Source organism: Corvus brachyrhynchos, unplaced genomic scaffold, assembly GCF_000691975.1.
Source record: "Corvus brachyrhynchos isolate BGI_N302 unplaced genomic scaffold, ASM69197v1 scaffold1, whole genome shotgun sequence".
NCBI lineage: Eukaryota > Metazoa > Chordata > Aves > Passeriformes > Corvidae > Corvus > Corvus brachyrhynchos.
This window is the reverse complement of record NW_008237222.1, coordinates 4641024-4656141: the sequence shown is the minus strand read 5'-3', so window position 1 is coordinate 4656141 and position 15118 is coordinate 4641024. Positions and strand designations below refer to the sequence as shown.

The 15118-nt window shown below is 39.8% G+C and overlaps 1 protein-coding gene across 1 annotated transcript in view; it reads right to left on the bottom strand.

The window, feature by feature from the left end:
* Window positions 1-6000, bottom strand: part of SLC24A4 (solute carrier family 24 member 4) — a 99563-nt gene extending 93563 nt beyond the window's left edge. The window contains 1 exon segment of the mRNA XM_008629716.2: window positions 5995-6000. The gene's annotated coding sequence lies outside the window, so the exon portion shown is untranslated.
* Between the last annotated feature and the right edge of the window lie 9118 nt (window positions 6001-15118).

The window sequence follows — 15118 nt, the reverse complement described above, 5'->3', positions numbered from 1 at the left end:
TCCCGGGAAGCCGCGCCGGATGGGTTTAGCTGTGTGGCAGTCCATGGCTGGTTTTAGCTGCCTGCGGCTCTGGGACAGTTCCCCGCCCAGAGACCCAGGGTCTGTGCCACGGCGTTGGGAAAAGGGGAAGGGGACAGGGGCCCCGGCCTGGCCCGGTGGGGCCCAGAGTCTCCGAAGCCCCCTCACCTTCCCACAGGCGAGCTGGAACGAAAGGGAATTCTCGCCTTTCCGTGCAGTTTAAATATGTAAATGGTGAGAAGTGTCATTAGTCTAAAAGACTGTCCATCAACTCAAGTTCAACTCACTACAGTGTGTCAATGTGTTGTTTACACAAAGACCGTGGAAGTGAACCATTGTTAGAGGTCCTGAGTTTCACAAGTGAGGGATTTTCATTAATTCTGTCGGATCCTATGAATATCACATGGATCAAACCAAAGCACATGGTTAGTAACAGGAATGCAATTTTAATATTGCCTGGTTTGACATAGAGTTTTTTTCCTTTTTTTTTGGCTGTTATAAAGTTGTATGGTTTGGAGTTAACAGTTAGTGACTATAGAAACCTTGAGGCCTTCCCTGGGAACCACTGAAAGCAAGAAACAGGAACCAAAACAGTGAAGGGTTCTTTCATGAATCCCTTACAGAGGAGAAATCTGCTACCCATGAAAGCAGTTCTCAGCATGGTGGTGTGTGTCTCTCCCTTTCCTGTGTACACAAATGAGGCAGATCAAAGTTCAGACGGTACTAATCTCCTAATCATACAAGCTTCTGATTTTTAATCAGTCTGGTGATCACAGGGTAGCCTCAAAATTGTTCTTGAATACTAAACTTTCAGAAAAGAATTCCGAATCACTTTTATTTTGTTGCCGTTTTTTTGAGAAATGTGTCAAGTAACACTTAGTGCAGGATGTCTCAAAGGGAAGAGGTGTGCTTCAGAATTCAGCTCCAGTTACCTCTCACCAGGAGAGTCTATTTGAGTACATTTGAGCCATTCACATGGAGGTTGTTACTGGAGTGATGTTCCAACAATTACACCTGATTTAAGACATGCATGCTGTGTGTGAGGGTACAGTGACATGGTGTTGAAGGCAAAAAAGAAGCAATTGCTTTCTGCATAAGGTGACATTAGAGAAATTTGCATTTATTTTTTAAATCTTTAATTATTGCTATCTCTTACTGCAACCAGAAAAACTGTGTATAAATTCGATGAAGCCTTCCATTAATAGTCTCAAAAAAAAAAAAAAAGAGTGAGACACACATGATCTTCTGAGTGATGCTTTCACAGTGAGTGGTTTGGTGATACCTCAGATGTTCTGTTTCCAGTATAATCAGAACAAAATGTTTTCCATACTAGGTCTAGGAATGCTGAAAGGATTACATTTTGAAAATTAAAGATATTTGGGAAATATCATCAAAACAAAGTGTAGAGGAAGAAAATATTAAGTAGCACTTGTCTTTAAGCCAAACACAAGAAACAAATCTTCTTTCTTATTGCTGTGTTTATCATTGTAATAATTTAACTTTTGTGTATGTTCCACACCAAAATGTCTCACTAGAAGCACATACTAATGTTAGTTTCATCTAGCACTGCCAAATGTGCTTGTTTTTCATCTCAAGCACAATTAGTATCTTGAACTGAGAAACAGCCAAAAGGCTTTGAATTAGGGAAATGTCTCACAGGAGATCCATGAAAGCAGCTCATCTGAGAAGAAAATATTGATGCTGCTGAGAGTTGAAGGAGAAATATGTTTGGATTAATTTTCTATGGCACCCCCTAAAAGGAGCAGAAAAAGCAGCAGCATGGCAGGGTTACTGGAAGCTGAGGGCCTGTTAGTTGGCCATGAAGACTGTTCCAGCACAGAAGAGCTGGGAGTGCATCAGCTGAGAAGCCTGGATGATTAGAAGGTGATTGTGACAGGTACCCAACCAGCCCTAGGAGCCTTTTCAAGTGCAGCTTTTCTAACTGATACAACTGGCATCCCAGTATCAAACCCTCTGGCCTGTCTGCAAGGTCGAGAGATAAAATCAAAGAAAAGCCTACCATGTTCCCTTAAAAAAAGACCCAAAAATCTCCCATAAGCCATAACAATTTAACTGCGAGGAAAGGCATTGGTTTGAAAGGAGACTGGGATCCTGCCTTTGGTATTTGGCCCAGGTGGTTAATATAAGGGAGCCATGGAGAGAACCTTAGCTTGGCACTGTCCATAATTACCTGAATGTCAAGGAAGAGGCAATCCTGTGTTTATTTAGGACCTAGTCCCTGGCAAAGGAGAACACACAAATATGAATTGACAATACAAGCTTGCAGAAGGCAAATCAATGTTCAAGTGTTGAACTGTAACTCCAGCCACTCTACCTCTTTAGGTGTATATATATACCCAGATGGTTCTTTAAGCACTGGTGAAAGGTGCTTTGCTGAACCATACTTGAAATTTAGAAAGCAGATCCATTATTGGCATCAGCACTGAGGGTTCATCCAGAGCCTCTGTAATGTAAACCCTTGACTGGGACCATTATATTACAGAGAAGCTCCAGCTGTAGTACCCAGGACTCATCCTTGTGCTAAGATCCTCCATGTCTTTCTGTGCATTCTCAGATTTTTACCTCCCAGTTCTAGTGGAGAGTTGCCACTTGTGTTATCACATAGCATTTTTGCATGCTTCAAAGGCAGAAGTATTCCTTAATAAAGGGTTATTTCTGTAGTTTAACTCAGACCTTTGTTTTGCTTCCAAGGCTGTAAATAACTGAACTGTGAACCGAAATTTAAATGCCTTGAAGAAGTCAGTCTCACACTGTAAATATGGAACCACGTTTTCCTTTAATTTACCCAGCTCCTCTTGTGTTTTATGTCGTGCAGTTTTCCTACTGCTGATTTCTCTTTAATAATCTTGGGTAATGCTGCTTTGTATTTCTGAGGAGCATCTATCACTACACCCCACCTTCAACACTTGCTAGAAGCCACACGCTCACCAAGACCCTACTTGGGAGTTCAACAACAGTAACTCAAAAATAATGGGATTCTCCCACAGTATGCAGAGGTGCTACAAGCAAGAGTTCCTCATATCCTTCATGCCATGAACAACCTCACATAAGCCCAGGAAGGAGGTCAAGCTGATGTAAATAATCTTCCTGCCATACAGTAAGAACAAATGGTACCAGCCAGATCTATACACTTGATGTCATCTTTAAACTGCAAGAAAATAAGGTCAGTTGACTCTTGATCTCCCACATGTGCTGTTAACACAGTTTAGGTACATTGGCTTTATTCATTTCTCCAAGACCACCAAAATGTCTTCTTGCCGGACAGAATGAGAGACATTATGCATATCAGTGGTATTCAATGTGTTCTTCGGTCATAAGATTTCAATCAACATCTAGCTGAAAAAGGGATTTTGTTAGAAAAACCTCAGTATTTGCCCCCTTAAATCAATATTATCTAAGCCCTCCAAATTCATCACAGCATCTATGTTTAATGCCCTCTAGATTTCTCAGGGGTATAGGCATCTGATTAAATGCTTGCCAGATTTGAAGAACTCATGCATGTGCATAAAGCCGTACTGAAATGGGAGTTAAATTGCATGTTCTTAGGTTACAATGTAAGATGTAACCAAAAGTATGTATTCTATCACCATCTCTTAAAACCAGGTGGGATAGAGTTCTTTATCTCTGCCATGACACATCCCTGTCAACTCCCTTCAGGAGATATCTTCTGTTAATGGGCCATCCAGCCTCACTGCATGACTCCTAAAATTACATCATCCTGTTGTGAGATGCTCCACCCAGGGGGAGGAACCAAGCATTCCTACCTGGATATAATCTGAGGTGTGGAACACCACAATGAGCCCTCACCTACTGGGTTTCCAGAGGACAAGAGCTACATGACCACCACTGGACCTTTAGAGGAAGACCAGACCCTTCTACAGGATCACTGCTTCTACAGAACCGTATCTACCACTTCAAAGAGGGCTTCAGCCACCCCTTCATGGGACTGCTGCCACCACCCTGCCCAGCAGGGTGTCAGGTCATATCCTGACTCTGTCAGGTTAAGCCAGTATTTCTGTATTATTGTCTTGTTATATATACTAGTAAAGAACTGTTATTCCTATTTCTCATATAATTGCCTGAAAGCCCCTTAATTTCAAAATTATAAAAATTTGGAGGGAAGGGGGTTACATTTTCCATTCCAAGGGAGGCTCCTGCCTTCCTTAGCAGACAATATTAAACCAAGACAATATTCTCCCCTACACACATACTATCTCTCTCAGTTTCTCAAGTTTGCTGTCTCCAGTGAATTCCAGTGTCAGTTAATTTTACTATGTTTTCATTTTGCCAGTGACTTTCTATTCTGCTTTGCTCTCACAGTCACTTTCTCTTCTGCTTATTTCACTACTTCCCTTGTGCTTTCCCTCTTGTTTGCTACACGACTTTGTTCCCCACTTCTTGATCTTCTAGGCCCAGTGCAAATTTTTCATTTCTTCCTCTCCCTGTAAACAGAATTCTTTTCTCGTCTTCAAATCTACACATGGGTTCGAGCTTAGTACTAAGTCCTACTCCCAGAGGATAGGGGAAATTTGACTGTGCTTACCCTTAACTGTAAGGAATGAGGTTAGCTGACATCATGCTAAACACAAGGGACTGAGGCTAATCACAGCACTTTTTTCCATCAGTATACAACACATTTGTTTGCTCTTCATAATCTCATTCTGCTCCCAGATAAAGAAACTAAATTCAGTTCCATGAAATGCTCTCCATTTGTTTTATTTCTGGAAAGTTTTGGTATGTCTGAAATAAGTGAAATTCAAAACAGTTACTGAGGAGACATCTTCACACACCTCAGTCAACCACACCTTTATTTAGCTTTCATACCTACTGGGAATTTTTTCCAAAACCCTTTGCTAGTCCCTCAGAATGAGAAGGATGATTAACTAAGCAGAAATTGATTCATTACAATGAGAAAAATTTTCAACAGCTATGTGTTTTTAGCCCAAACCGCAGGCTGCTCTGATCTTACGAATACACAGGAGGAAGTGGTGGAGAATTCTCTCACAAAAAAAAAGCTCAGGTGGTGTCACTGCTTGAAAGCCTGAAGGCCAAAGAGCTCCAGTGAAAGTCCTGTTGGGGTAGCTGGGAGAGATTCAACAGGGCAGCTCCTTTCCCTCATTAGATTAGAAAGAGAAGAAGAGCAAGTATTCATCCTTAGTGACTATGGAAAAAAACAACTGCAAACTCCAAACGCTATATATACAAGTGCAGGAACGTGTGTCCTGACAACTGATGTCCTTGAAACAACAGTGTTGGAAAGGTGAGAACTGTCTTTATTCAGTGACTTGTAGAACACATGCTTGAAGGAACCTGGAAAGGTCATCTTGTTCATTCCCTTTTCCTAAGGCAACATAAACTCTCCCTAATGTTGAGTGGGCTTGTTCTGAAACTTAATACCCAATTTTAAACTGAAATTGCTGTTTGACTGCCTATCAAAGCTTTCAAAATAAAATGATGGTGAAAAATGTTAAGAAAATTTACACCTCCTACTTTGGCTGGCATCTTTTTTTAACACCGTTAGTGAGCAGAGCTTGGGGAGTTCTGGGAATTTTCCCCCTCATATGACCACAGATTTTCAAAAACAGAAGTTTATTCTATTGAAAACCTATAATGTTAAAGCTAAAAGTAATTTTAACTGTCAATCAGAGAAGGGGAAGAATATTCTTACCATTTATTTCTGTAAAGTTAGTAGAAATCAGGTTCTTTTATGGACAGTAGGAAGAAAACAACCTTGTCCTAGGAAGATTAATTTAGTGTATAAAATCATGTAAAATGGTAGTCTAGAGGGAATGGCAGTCAGAGAAACCAAGTGAGTGGGAATAGTGCTCAGTGGAGGTTTTGTATGAGGAATTCAGGACATTTATTTCATTGCTGTGTCATGTTTTCGCATGTGGGAAAGATCAGAAAGGAGGGTTAGTTTGCTCCCCATTATGTTCAGAGAAGAGGGGGGAGAACAGAGAAGGCTGATTTAAAGTCCAGGTTCAGAACAGGAAGGAAAAAGGTATTTGTCTGAGGAGGCATTTAAGGGACAGAAGGGAGAGCTTTGGTACACAAGAAAAGATGGTTCTAAGCAAGTAGGCTGGGCACAGTCATCAGTGGAATCAGACAGAGGGATCCTGAATCAAAGTGGATCAGAAGGATGAGTGAAACAAACTAGACTGGGGAAATGAGCACCACTACATCCACTTTGAAGATCAAGTCTTGTACTGTGAATTTGAAAGGGGTTGGTGTAGCAGGAGAGGCATAACTGTAGCTGCAGCGCATTGAGAATCCTCCATAAAAGTTCCCCTTAAGTTTACAAAAATGGCCACATCTGCAGCATGGCCCCCTCCAAAACCCAGATAAATGATGTTTGTTACCATTAGTGAAAAGACACGGTCAAAGCAAATGTTGGCGTGTTTTCAAACATTGGCAGGAACGCTTTTTACAGTATTTCCATGTTAACTTCCTAACAGACTTTTCGCAAAATACCAAGAAAATTTGTGGTTATTGCCAATTTTAACAAGAAGTGTTTATCACTGGCAAATAATAAATAGAGCAGTCTTGCAAATTGACTTCTTTACTATTCCTAAGTCCTTGCAGAGGTTAGCAGCAGGATCCGTCAGCCAGGCTTGGTCATAAGTGAGCTCAGCTGCCTCTCAGCATCGGGATAGCCCAGGTTCAGGACAACTCCTAAGAGCTGGCTGCTGTTTTCAGCTTGCAGGAGGAGAACAGCAAAGATAGTGCTACCCCACAGTCCAATTTACTAGAAGATATTGTGGGTGTCACCTGCCTGTAATGTGTGACTCACTCCACCATTTTTTCTGTTGTTTTTATTTAATATTTAAACACTCAAATATTCCAGCCACTTTACGTTTCATCTCCTCAGAAAGAAGCAATGTTTCAGAGATGTTACCATGGAAACAATGGAGTGAGGAAGCAGCTAAACATAAAAGTAAGTCATCTATCAGTAAAACCAGAGACATGCTTTAGGGTAACTTGAAATTATAAAATAGATAATTAATTGAGCTGTTGCTGAGCATCTGTTTGTCCATATTGCTTTCTTCTAAGTCACAACAGGCCACCTTTTTGCATATGACAAGAAAATAAAACTTCCCTGTACAAAGTTTTCAGTAGCTGAAGTCCTTTCTGACACAAGAGATAGTACCACCCTTTGGAGATGAGCACTGGAGTTACTTATCAGCGAGGTCAGGCAATTGAAATGGTATTGTTAAGGGTCAGCAACACCAGCTTCCTCAAACAAATCAAAACTCCCTTCTGATAGCATTGTGAGCATTGGAGAGTTGTGATACAAGATACTTGCAAAGTTTAATCAGACTATGGGAAAAAGAAGATTAGCTTTACTGGAAGTGAAAATGCAGCTTGATATGTCAAGCTCCTTCCAATTATGCAAATGAATACACAGAGCCATTCTGCTCAGAAGTGGGTATTAAATTATACTTGTGGATAAATATGAAAGCATACCTTTGTCCATCTGTCACTATATATCCTGAAACACCATAATTACCTCTCTCAAGCATGGGAAGAAACAACTCGTGGCTTTTGCCTGTGCTCACATCATAAAATGTTTCCCTGTGACTTTACTCAGCCTTAGCCTTACTGAACTATGTATTGCCTGTAGTGAAGGTAACAAAGGAAAATCCAATGTTTCAGCTATGTTCTGCGCAAGAAAACTCAAGTAAAGCTCTGTAATGAATATCATATTCACTTCAGGCATCAGCAAATTGACCACAGAAGCACTTAATACGTTTAAGTATTCCACACAAAATGTTCTGTAAGAACAGATTCAGAAACAAAGCATTGGAGACTTGAGCTTTATTTGCTCTTTATAGCCTTTTAAATCATGTTTAAGACCATCATATTTTCACTTGTGGGCAAAGGAAGTGTCTTGGAGATGACTAAAACCCCTTCCCAATGCTGGAAAATGTTTTGATGATTAAAAGAAGAACCATTATTACCATCAGTCAACACTAGAAAAATTTTATAATTGTAGACTGTAGAGTGGGATGCACCTCTAGCAAACTGGCAGCTCTGGTCTGGCTTGCACACTGAGCACCTGTATGCTGGTGCCAGAGCTGCCTTCCCCAGGAAGGGTGCCAGAATATGCTCAAAAAGTCACCCTTGGTGTTGCCTGGGACCAACTGAATTTTTTACTGATTTCCAGTTCCTCCAAAGTCATTCTCCTTGAAACAGTGATCCACAAGGAGATGGAAGCGTTACTGGTGGAGCTTCCAACTCAGAGACCTCTGTTCAGGTAAGCAGCTGCCACTGCACATTAGGAAAACTTTGAGGTGAAGGAGGGCAGACCAGATGCTACAAGCCTGAAACACTGATTTGATGAAGTATTGAGAGTGCCTTTCTCTTGGAGGGTTGCACAGAGGGTCAGATGGTAAATGAGATATCCATATAGCCCACAACCCCAGTCAGCTGTGAGGGGAGAATGAGGGAACTGGTCTACTGAGGTTTGGAACACTGGCGAGACCTTGCTACCAGCAAACCCTGAAGAGCAGATCCTACCTATACCCAGCTGGCTTGGGAGCACATGGAAGTGAACAGCCAGGCCAATTCACAACTGGCTGGCAGAGCACTGTGGCGTCAGACAGGTTGTAATGATCATCATAAAGTATATTCACTCCACAGCTTTTGAGGAAAGGTAATTTATACAATTCTTTCTATGCACACACATCTTCAATTATAGCATAAAAATACAGCTAAATAAATGTTTATGTGGAGAAAACTGATCTGCTGTCCCTTTCACAGTCATTTTAAAAAGTTGAACTTAGCCTTGGGACTGATGGAGTCTCACAGAATTGGTTATGCTGTTGGCATTGACTGTGAAAAAGAAGAGAGGTGGGGCTGTGTTTTATGCAGTATTTTGTTCTTGCTGTTGGAAATGTATTATAATTTTCCTGCCCAAGCTATCAAGATGGTTGATAAGCTGGAAATAGATCATGGAGGTAAATGTTTCATAGCAAGCTATTGTGTAACTGAACTGTTTCCTATGTTAGCCTTACAAACGCTAACAAATCAATTTAAAAAGAAAGGCAAGAATTCTGGGAGATTTAACTACCCTTAAAATTTGTTTTCAGTTTTTAAATTAACCCTAATTAATGAATTTTTAATTATATGCAAAGCAAACCCACAAAATCTCCAGAGGCTTAGCTGTGCCATTGCCAAGAAAACCAAGTGAAAGGGCACAGCTTTGTTTTAGTTGGTTTTGTCCCCCCAGAACATATCAGAAGCTTCAAGAGCGAGGCTGCCTCCTGCTTTCTCTTTGCTCTGTGCCTGGCACAGCCTACTCTGCCTTGTGCCATGGCTGTGTTAGCTGCCATGGCAGACATCCTGTAACACCACTTGTTAGAGGTGGGAATGCAGCAAGGTCCAGCTTTTGGGATTTGCCCTGCTGCACGGTTTGTGGTGGTTAGGAAGCTAATGTGAAAAACGAGGTTCTAATAAGCACAAATATCACTCTTTTCCTAGTGATGGACCCTGGACTAAGTCCTAAGATAAGAAAACTCTTCCAGCTGATTGTCAAGACTCTGAGTAAGCCAGTCACCCACAAAAAAATACTTTAAAAGTCACACACACAAAATAATAATCATGTCCAGGGCCTGATACTTTTTCCACATTTGAACAGGCGGGTGAACCAATTCATGTGAGTAGAGTTACATAAAATCCAGACCATTTTGCTGTCCCTGAGACAGTGCACCTGACTCAGAGCATTGTGGAGGGCATTACACTGAGTTACTTGTGACCAACAGACACCAAGCACTGGCATGCTCACCAGTGATGTTCAAGTGCTAACTTACAACAGGTAAGTATCCTAACTGCTATTTTTCTTACTTTTAGGCTGTTGGAAAAGCCTCAACCAGAAATCATTGCAACAGAATCCAAAATGCTGAACACCTTTTCCTTGCCTTGATAAAATATCTGTCTAGAATGAATACTCATGATTTCTCTGTTGAACTCAGGTACTAAGATACATCACACTTTTAAAAATTTAATGCTATTTAGCAAGTAAAATATTTTACAGTCTCAGACTTCACTGAGAAGCAGACTTTGAGGGAGGGAGAGAAAATGTTTTAGCTCTAGCTCAGCAGTACTTTTAAACTTCTCATTCATATCTCTTGCTACCTGAGGAATTTTAAAGAAGTGGAATCAAATCTGTCTGATTTTAGGTGATGTGCAATATTTATTCTGTAGGCTCATGCAGCTTCTTTCACTCTTGAATTATTTACAACATGCACACAGTGTCATGTCATTATAGATCACTCTGTAACTCCATTAAGTAAAATGAAAGCAATTGCACATTTTATATGTATGTGTATGTGTGTGTGTATGTAGAGGCTTAGTAAGAATCACTATTAATGATCATCCGTACACACAAAGGATTAAATAATTTATTGAAGATAGAGAGAGGCTTTACTGATGAAAATTAATATAAAAGCCAGCTAGTCCACCATGTATCTTGAGCACCAATTAGTACTGGAGGTTGCAAAACAAGGTTGAAGAAATTGAGTCTCAACAAAAAGACTTGTTTTCAATGCCAGATAGCTGGTGACTAGTTTAAATGCTGATACTTGGAGGAGTTTGATCCTTCAGTAGGATGTTTCAGTGTTTGTTTATGAAAAAGAAAGTATAAAGAAACCATTTGCCTTTTCTATAGTTGTATTTTCTTTTGATGGGCTAGGCTGGCTGTGCTAAAAAAAAAAGAAAAACAAAGAATAGCCTCAAGGCAGATGTGTTAGTGTCTGCATCAGTATCGGTTTCTCTGTTTCTCCAAAAGTGATTTCACAGTAGGAATTCCAAGAGGAATTAAAACACTTTCCTGCAAAAGAAATATAGAGAATGATAGCTGTGTGCTGCAGAATACAGATGGGACTCAGAGTCCCTAACAAGGCTGATAATTTTCTTTGGCCCATACCATTATGTATACGCAACCATAAAACCATAAAAAGCTCTCATTAACAGCAAAACACTGAAACTTTGAATGGCTCCCAGCCCTATAGTACAGAATTTTTGAAGAACATAAAAACTGAGGATTCACTTGTTAGTTAATCAACTATTACAACTCTCAGCATTCAAACTGGTTTTGTATTGTATAATGCACTAATTGTTGTGATCAGGACCCTAACAAGGTTATGACTAAAATGGGGCACAGAACCTGAATAAGAGGCTAGAGAAATCAATGTGATTTTTTCTTTCTTTTTTTAATAGGAAACAGATCTTTTCCTTACACCATAGTGAGCCATAGAAAAGAGATGACCATGCAGAAAAGAATAAGAATAATAAATGAATTCTGCCCAATCATCATTATTCAACTATTCCTTATAGTCATTCCAGCAATAGCTGCTTTGGATCAATTTGGAAACTGCTGTCTCAGGACAAGCTAAGAGAGATGAAAGGAAAGACTGCAAACCTCAGTTGATGTTAACAACTGTGATGGATCCAGGCTTCTGCAATCACCATCTGATTAGATAAACTTGTGTGCAGGGCAACAGAAAAAATCAAAGATAATATGCCTCACTAAGGCTTCCCAGAGCATTTTTTAGGCTTGTATAACAAGATTATTTCAGAGAAGTAGGAATTAAGGAAAACCTTTACATAGAGCCCTGGGAACATATTTCTGGGTAATAACCCAGTAATGTAATTTGATTTTTTATTTGGAGAAACCCCAGCAAAACCAATAGAGTGTGCATGGAGAGAAATTGCAGAGTTTTGTTCTCTTTGTATATCTGAAGAATCCCCAGACAAAGAGTTTTTTCATATCTGCATAAGAAGATACTGCTTGTTTATACAATGGGTTTCCCTATGTACCTCTCCAATGCTTGTTTCATACTTTATCTAAGAAAACAAAAGTTTAATGAAGGTAGTATTTCAGAAACAAAGAAATAGAAATCACATTGAGATAAGCTTAGCTACACAGGGACCAAAACAACTGCTACAGAGCTTACACAGTAGGGATAGAAAGTCATTTAATCCTGGCAAAGTTAAATGGAAAAAGGTGCTTAAACCAAACAGCGATATCACTGCAGCCACTATTGTGAATGATTTACAAAATGAATTGAATTTTTTAATGCAAAAAGAAAAGAGTAATAAAGAACAAGCTAGGACACTTACAACATGAGTGTGTGTTAGAAGGAGCCTCAAAGGAAATGTAGCAATTCCCCTGATAACTGGACCTCTTTTATAGGATATGCCACTGTGTCAGCAATTACGATGCATGAGGAGAACGTTACTTTGCCAGTTGTGTGTATATAAACAGTAAGAGATAAGGAATTCTCTTTGGAAGGCACATCAGTTTCTGTTTCTCCATTCCAGCAAGAGTTATTAAAAGTAAGAGAAGGATATATTTTAAAACCCTAGGAAATAATCACCATGCACCAGCGTGCTCAGCAGTGCAGAAAACACTTGACAATTCTCCAATTATCAGGGCAGGCCTAACAAGTTAACCTTTTGTATTCACATGCTGACTACCAGGCAGTAGGTAGGTCCATGGAAATATGGGTTGTATGATTACAAAGTGAGAACAGTGTACCATCTGTCTATCTAATACTATCCATGTGGCAAGCACATCACTATTTTAAGCCTCAAACTTCTCAGTACCGGGGAGGCAAAAGACAAGTGTTGCCATTACACTGTAGTTATATTTCTGATGTGTGTACATTTTGCCTGGGACTGAAAATCCAAGACTAGCAACCAAAAATATTTGGAGAGTTATCACAGTACCAGTGCATTTGACTTCTCTACACCAGATGATACTTCATTGTCCCAGAAAGAGCTAAATTGTTACCTAAAGCTGGCATATTTACAAGACGTAAAATGCAGAAAAATTCTTTTCTGTGTCTATGAAGACTGAGTTAAAGAAGAAACATCAGTAAGAACAGCCCAGTGGCTAAATATCATCTGCACAAGAAGCCAGAAAGCAATCCCTATCAGCTGTCACCAAACTGTCTGCTGGCTTGCTAAGAGTATCCAGTGCTCAAAGGTAGAGAAGGAACATCTCCACACACTGTAATCAAGAATGGCAGTTACTAGAATGTAAATAGCAAAACTAAATCTGAGGATCATGTCTATGAAAGGAGTTAATCAATTCACATAGCGATCGTTCCATGAATGTGCATCATGAGGCATATTCTGTACTCATATATATGTGTATCTGCTATGAAAAAGGTGATGAATTAACTAAGCCCTGGCTTCCCTTAGCAACAGAAAATGTTTCCTTCTTAGTTTAGAACAGTAGCTCTTTCATGCTTTATTACCGTGTAGTTTTCCAGAGAAGGTAAGAGTGCAAGTTGTTGCAAGAGTGCATGTCTCCAGGAAATGCAGGACATCCCTGGCAGCTGGTCCTGCTGCTGCAGTTCAGGTTTGAGTGCTCTCTCCAACAGCTGTTCTTAGATCTATGTCTTTTCTAAGAGCTGATGCTCAAATCTCAAGATTTGAATATTTCACCATCTTTCATCATTGTGATTTTGCCTCATGTTTGCACTGACTGTACATATTCATGCACCCATGAAATAGAAGTCTGCCCTTTTTGCCCCAAAACAGTTAGATCCTTATATGGCCCCGCAGTACTCAGAGTTCTTGAGTTTGCTGGTTGGCAAGTGTCTCTCTTCCATTTTTGTGAGCTGGAGTAGTGCTGGTACTGCAAAGCCAGCTACAGTGTCAGACGTTGTGACAGGTTACTTTTACCAAGAACTATTCAAAATATTTTATCTGGGAACAACTAATTGCCATTTTCTTTGCTTTTTGCAGACCTCTTTTTAAATCTTAGCAATTTTATCTGTCTGTTCAGCTTTCCCCATTCTTGTAAGGTGGGGGTTTTTTTCTGATTCATCCTTTGCAATTAAAGGTCCTTAATATTGTGTCAGATATCCATAACTAGCTTGTTATATCTCTGCTGTGGGGCTGTGCTCATCTTGTTTCAGTTAAGAACTTCCCTCTTTTTCTGGGTACTGTTGTACCAATGTACCTGGAAAACTGATAATCTTATTTTCTAAGTATCAATGTTTGAGTGATTTGGAGGTGTATTTGAAAGAATGACCTGGGTGTGAATAGTCAGCTGTATTTGTACAGATGTGTTGCTTGTCTGACTGCTTCATTTATGTTTCACAAAAAAGTGGTGTCTGTATTGTTTGCATAGTTTATTTTCTGTTGCTGCCTTTTTATACTAGAAGGCTGCTTCTAGATAAGGCAAGAGTTGTATGTCTGCCCCGTCATTCCCTTTCTTGTAATGCAGAGCAGATTTGCAGTTTACCAAAACTATTTTGGGTTCCCTGTGGCAACATTGAAGGGCTTTGAATTGCTCCCCATCCTTAGATTTTTGAATCGAAGTCCTTCCATGTCCTTACAGTCCTTACGTTGAGGACACCCTCCATTGTGTCAAGGGTGTTTTTTTTCTGTTGGCAATACAGAAGCTGATGTCTATATCTTTCTGCTGAGATCACACAAGATTCTGAGCATTCCTAAGAGATTGCTTTTACTTGAATTTAATGAGAATGCTGCCCGTCTCTATTGTGGTTCAAAATCTATCACACTCGGTTCTCTGTATTACGTGACTCATTTTTGCTGGATGACAGCTCCAGTTTCTCCTCTTGATCATAAAGGAGCTGTTCACTCTCTTTTGATGTTACATTACTTTTACTTATGTGTCACAGTCTGACCTCTGCAGTTAAGGCCAGTCATATGTTTGAAAACGATTTATCTTCTATCATGTCATACACATATCGAATCTCACATTTGAAGTTGCTGCTTTTTGTTTTAGTATAGCGCTATTTATTTTTCATTTTATTTATTTGTAAACTCTGCAACAATTGTTGCATGTGAACAAACACACAAAATGTTTTCCACTCTCCATCACTCTCCATCACTCTCCATCATATCTTCATGTTTTCCTTTATATTCATTTTGTTGCCTCTGCCATTTTCATTGGCACAAGTATTGGTGTATTTTGCATGCTTTTCATGAGCAATTAATTATATCAGTCTCTTCACCACTTATGTCCTGTATTTGCAGATTGATGTGTTCACATGTGCATGTCTATGGCTGTTAGTAGTTAATGTGAGCTCCCTGAACAGTG